General features: G+C 44.4%; 1 protein-coding gene across 4 annotated transcripts in view; it reads right to left on the reverse strand.

Annotated features, from left to right (window-relative positions):
• The window catches only part of TBC1D1 (TBC1 domain family member 1), an 81,324-nt gene extending 76,887 nt beyond the window's left edge, over positions 1–4,437 (reverse strand). For all 4 annotated transcript variants that reach the window (XM_083459777.1, XM_083459779.1, XM_083459778.1 and 1 more), the window contains exon 1: positions 297–4,437. The gene's annotated coding sequence lies outside the window, so the exon portion shown is untranslated. The remainder of the gene's footprint in view (positions 1–296) is intronic.
• Between the last annotated feature and the right edge of the window lie 2,043 nt (positions 4,438–6,480).

Genomic DNA, 6,480 nt, shown 5'->3' on the forward strand with positions numbered 1-6,480 from the left:
TGCGCCATCACAGTTCCCTGTGAAAATCCAGACTGTAAGCTCCTCGGGGCAGAGAGACCACGTCTCTCGGCGAAGCCTCTTGCCCACATACGGTCATAGTGGAAGCAGCAGCAACAACAACACGTGGTTGTTCCGTATCGCCACGGGGTGTGTGGGGTGGCTGGGTGGGTTAGGTGGGCGCTGCACCCTCCTCCCCACCCCACCCCCGCCCCAGAAGCAGCGTCAATCAACCTGCAAAGGGAGAAAAAGTATGAAGGGACGTTGTGGGGGGGGGGCGGTGAGAGAAGATCACTCACCGATCAGCAGCAGCAGCAGCGCAGGATGAGTGTGTGCCTTGAAAGGAAGTGCGCCGTCTGCGGCTCGCGATGTCAGCGAGGAAGATGAAGAGCGAGAGAGGAAGGCGGAACTCTCCCGCCTCGTCCCTGAGGGGACGGCAATGTCCCGCGGTCGACGAGGAAGTTGGCCGGGGCGCAAGCGGCTCCTGTTGCTTCGTTCGCTACGTGACCGGCGTCGCTCGCTCCCCCGCCCCCGGGGCTGTCAAAGGCGGGCGGGCGGGCTGTGAGGCGGCGGCGGCGGCGTCCACTTGAGGGAGAAGCGACGAACGGAGGAGCGGCTCCCTCACAGCGCCCTCTCTGGGCTGCCCCGCCGCGCCCGCCTCTCCCCCGAGGGCGCAGCTGAGGCGGGGGAGGGAAGAGCCACAACAAGCCGGCACATGCACCGGCGGCAATGGCTCCTTATCCAGCCGCGTCTCTCGAGGGAGAGAGGAGCAGGAGGAAGGACCGGGCCGAGCCGGGGTGGGGGGTGGGCGGCCTCGGAGGGGCCATGAAGGAGTTGCGCGCTGTAAAAATAGAAGTTTCCACAAGCCGCGAGCGAAGCCTGGGGGTGTTGAGGCGAAGCGGGTTGGCGCGCTTTTCCTCTCAGAATAATCGCCTCAGAGAAAAGCACCCGCAGTGACAGAGGGACTTGGATGTGGCGCAGCAGCAGCCGGTCTTGCCGCGGTCATGTGCGAGAAACAGCTGCACTGCAGGCCGGCGCGCGCGCGTGTGAAGGGCGGCCTCTCCCGCTCTGCCTGCCCGCCTGCCTCTCTCTTTCCCGCCTTTTCTTGCTTTCCCCCCCTCGGAACTCACCACAAAAGGCGGGCGGGTTAGGCGCTCGAGGCAGAAGGGCGCCACTCCGCCGTCCCTCCTCAGCCCAAAGGCTCCTGAGGGTGATGAAGGCACAGTCCTCACGTTCAGGGCAGACAAGCCCTCGAGTCAGGGGTGCCAACTTGAATTTTAAAAAATGGGGTGTTTTTTTTAGAGTGAGCACCATAGTTAATCACAAGATCCATTTGAATGGCAATACCCATCAACTTTGGGGGTTTGGGCCCCCCTCTTACTCCTCGAGTGATGACTTAGGTGGAATCTACACATCTATTTTTAAACCGCTGTGAAAATGCTCCCCCCCAAAAAAAAAACGTTTTGAAAAATACATTGATTTTGGTATAGCTCGCCACGGCCATCTAGTGTCACATTTGTATATTGCACTTTGCAGCACATTAAAATCATAGTTGTCAACCTTCCCTTTTTTTGCTGGAAATTCCCTTATTCCAGCGCTGTTTCCCACTGCTTCCCGCTGCTATCCCGGATTATTAGATATCCCGTAGACTGTCCCCAGGACAGGTGAGGCTGCTGATCCCTTATTTTCAAATCTCAAAGTTGACAGCTATGATTTAAATATTTACAGCTGTATAACTGAGTCCCTGGTCACATCTGCCTGTACTAACTTGACTGCAGCCCAGTCCTGTTGTCTAGGCAGGATTTGCCACAGGGTTTGGTGGGATTTGCTTCTAGACACGCCTGGGATTTCATTGTAAGCTGTTGCCACAAGTACAGGAAAAATCAACACTCACTTCCTTTGTATGTGCTACAAAAGGCCCAAGTAAAATAAAATTACAACCTCTTCATCTCAGGGTCGTGGGTTGGAGCCCCGTACTGGGCAGAAGATTCATGTATTGAAAGGGGTTTGACTACATGATCCTTGTGGCCCCTTCCAACTCTACGTTTCTTTGACTCTAAGCATTTGTGAAAGTTGCATGGGTCACCATCTTCTAACAGTAGCCCAGTGCTAGTAGTTTTCAATATTTGTGTCCTGTTTGTGTGCATATGTAGATTGGACCTCCCAAATGTTGTCGCTCTGGTAGAAATAGCAACCCCTAAACCTTTATTGGTGCTTTTACGCACATTTTCAAAGGGACTCGGGCTGTTTTTAATGTTACGTTTCCTCATGACTGAGGCTGCAACGGCAGCTACAGGATCCCAAGTGTGAACTCACGGACTTTGCCCCATTGCACATGTGACAACTGCTTTTAGCGTGTCTGATCCAGAATCTCAGACTCTCTGCCCTTTTCTCTCCTGGCTGAAAGTAAGGGGTAATATGCAACCCAGTTTAATCCTGAAAAGCTTTCGTTACAGGATCCAAATAATATGAGATTCAGCAGAGAACACTTTTTTGAAAATGTCAGCTGTCTTCTCCTTGAGGGCTAGAAACATACTTTAAAAAGGGATCTAGTCCCCAGATCAAGAATTATCCTGTGAAAATGAACCATTTCTTGAAGACCAATAGACTTGAACTCGGCTGCTTAGCGCAACAATTTAAAATGGCCAGTTTCTGACAGAATAAACTATAGCCCGGAAATTTCTATTTAAGCTTCTAATTCAGAGAGGCGAAACCTGTGGCCTTCCAGCCATGCTCAAGTTTTGCAGTTACTTTCTTCTGATTCTTGTTGTGAATTCCCACAAGATCACTACTCAAACAAACCACAAGCACTGAGCCGAGAACTAACCTTGGTTACGGGCTATAGTTTGACACAAAACAAACCACAAGGCTAGGTTCAGACATAATGCAAAGCCAAATCATGGCTTAGCTTCGGGTACTACAGCAACCACAGAACTGAGTAAAGAGTGAAATACCCATCATTTTCTTTCCTGTACATACCAAGCCATAGTTTCGTTTAGTATTTGTCTGGTACAGCAGGCTTTTCTTGTACAAAACCAGATACCTTTGAATGGTACTACAATGCATGCTAGCTAAGAGTTTGATTTGGGGCAACTTGGCTCTTTTCAAACTAACAAAAATCCATTTCACCAAGTCAAGTGAGCGGGGAACTTAAAAAAAGAAAAAAAAAAGAAAAAGAAAATTGTGATTTGCAAAGAAGCACATTTCTGATCAGTTTATTAGAATCCATCTGGTCATATGGATTTCTCCCTTCTGTTCCACAATCACCCTGCAAGCCATAGAACCTAAGACTACGATCCAATATTGTGGGGAGAAAAAAACAGATCTATCTAACCAGAAGGATGACAACACACATCCTCACACTGAATTCAAAGGAGATACTTAAAATGGAAGCTTCTCCCACTTACAGCTTTAACACTAAGTCAAAACTTTGTAAAGTTTTTTGGGGGGGAAATGGTGCTGCAGTACAGCACCATTTGATGCAGTACAATACACAGGAAAGTATTACTGGTGTCACATTCTGGATTGTGAAGGTACCACACCCAGCATTTCCACTATTGTTCCCATCTATCATTCAGAGAGGCAGGAAAATCAGATAGGATAAAATGAAACAGGAGCATCTGATCCCCACAAAAGCCTCCTGAAAAGTGCTTGCATTTATGTCCACCTGCTGTCTGCATTGACATGTTGTCTGATCTGTTGTCCAAAGTACAATTTGTTAAAATTGCTCCATTTGGTTGAATAAACCTTCTTCTAACTGAATGTTTTTATTTCAGTTAACGTTTTCCATGTCTAGCAAAGAACTTGGGATATGCATTTTAGGACTGACCTATAGACGAATGCCATCCTCATTCTGGACCCTGCAAGTTTAATTATCTTTCAGGGATTCTAGAAAAAAGAATGTTTAAAATTGGCACAAAATAAGAAATCCCCCAAAAGTAATCTGAACATGGCCTTTCATACCCTTAACCATGTTAGCAGCTTTTGAGACAACCATACACAACAAGGAACACAATGGTTTCTAAACATTACAAAAGGCAGCCAGGGAATTAAGACATATAAGGGAGAACTGAAGGGAGAAACCTGTTTCTTTAACACAGTATGGGGTGACTTGTGGGATTCTGGTTCATGGTTTTATGCAGCTTATCTGCATCCACAACTTTTTTTTTAATCAACAACTAGACATCAATAATTTGGACTTTTTATATTTCTACCAAGTAGATATTAGAACAATTCCTGCATGAATCTACAATAATTAGTATTTTATCCTGGATATAATTATGAAAAAGGAAACTCTTGATCAGCGACAGGATTGTAAAGGAACAGGGAACAGTTAAAGGAAACCATTTTAACCACAAAAAGCATCTACCGTATTTTTCGCTCTATAAGACGCACCAGACCACAAGACGCACCTAGTTTTTGGAGGAGGAAAACAAGAAAAAAAATTCTGAATCTCTGAAGCCAGAACAGCAAGAGGGATCGCTGCGCAGTGAAAGCAGCCATCCCTCTTGCTGTTCTGGCTTCTGGGATAGCTGCGCAGCCTGCATTCGCCCCATACGATGCACACACATTTCCCCTTACTTTTTAGGAGGGAAAAAGTAAGTCTTATAGAGCAAAAAATATAGTATTTCTGATTGGTTGCTGCTGCAGAAACCATACTCCTTAATGAGCGCCTGATTTAAACCCAACTTAGTGATTGGAATCTTTTCCCTTGGCTTCAGCAGGCCTTGAAAATTCTTTTCTAATGACATGCTTATTTTCCCAGGTCTATTTTTGTGTTGTAAAAGCTATGACTATATGCAGAACCTGAATGTTGTGTGCTTTGCGAGGATATAAGGGCAGTATTACTTTATAGTCTAAAGCAAGGAAGAGATCAGATAACAAAGCTGACATAAGGGTTGTACTGACCTTGCCAGGACTAGAGCATGTTGTTGCTTTTTGGTAACATGCCGTTTCAAATCAGGCTGGTCTATCCCTTTCTACATATGACTTTAACATTACTGGCACTGTAAATTGAAGTATTTACACCAGCAGATAGGTGTACAAGACTAACACAGCTAATTTCCCCAGCAACTCCAAAGTGATGCAGCACTGTTGCAACACAGCAGCCGCAGCAGCCTGTAACATCTTAAAGACTAGCAAGTTTGTCGTGGAGTAAGTTATCCTAGGCAAAAACCTACTTCCAACAAATGCAACGAGCAGGCAGATACGACGCTGGATATTTTACACACAATATAACCGCTTTGATGTTTTTTCTACAATCAAGAGGTATATAATTTTTTATGAAATAAATAAATAACCCTTTCCCCTTTAAGTTGATGCTGCATGTTCTAAGATCTGTAAATGTGAAGAAATGAGTTATATTCAGCAACTTTAATACACTCGTAATGTTGTTTTAAAATGCAGTTGAGTGGGACCTTTTTACTTATCTTGACTGGAAGACTGAATTGTAACAAGCCGAACCTAAATGAATATAGCAAAGCTAGTAACATTTTCTTCAACATCATATCCTATATAAAGAAGTTGTTTTGTGCTCATCCACAAAATGGGTTGCTAGCAAAAAAAATCTGCTTGATCCCAATTTTTCAATCAGTTAAGTCTTTGCATATTAACCAATTTCAGAGGCTGACAACAAATTGAGCAATAGGAACAACTGTGTGATGTTTTGATCAATGTTGCTATATTGCTTTCAACATATTCTCGCGGTCTTACTTTCAGATCTGTATTTTAAAACTTTCACTTCTAGCTACACCCTTCCTGAGAAGTTAAAGTTGAGACACATTGTTGCACAAAGGCACTTGCTGACAGTAAAATTGTCTGAGTATCTGTGCAACCCACATACGCATGTCTTTTATGCCTAAGAGGAAAATAAACAGCAGGACATCCACAAACAGCAAAAAGAACAGGAAGGCGTTTTATAAACTTTGCAACACTCATTTAATAAAGAGTCAAACAGTATTTTACATTGCCATACATAAGCAGCATCCACTCTGGGCGACATCAAATGAGACTCTACAGTTCTTCCGGAATGTAGTCAAATAAATTAAGTGCATAACTGTTATGCAAATGTATGCTGAGCTTTTAAAAAACCAATCATGGATGACAGATTGGCTAGGATTCCAAGAGCTTCACATCAGTCAACAATTTCAAGAAAAATTGCACATCCTATCTCTGATTTGTCATTCAAGTCATTCATGAAGAAAGAAATTGTCTTTTTGGTAATCAAAACTTCAGGTCAGTGATTTTGAAAGAGTGCAGCAGGGGTAGGTGGCAAGTGTGGCAGGAAGATTCAAGGACAATCAGACATTTAAACATTTCAGTGTAGTAAAGCATAGCTTTTTAATTTGCAGAATACTGATAGATATATTTTCTATATAAGAGCAATAGCATCAAGTGATATCAAGGACAATCCTGGTTGTGATTCAGAATTGCCATTCAAATATGAGTGTTGGAAAAGACTCTGGGCAGCATGAGCAAAGTGTG

This window comes from Podarcis liolepis, assembly GCF_965112155.1.
Source record: "Podarcis liolepis genome assembly, chromosome: 9".
Classification (NCBI taxonomy): Eukaryota; Metazoa; Chordata; class Lepidosauria; order Squamata; family Lacertidae; genus Podarcis; species Podarcis liolepis.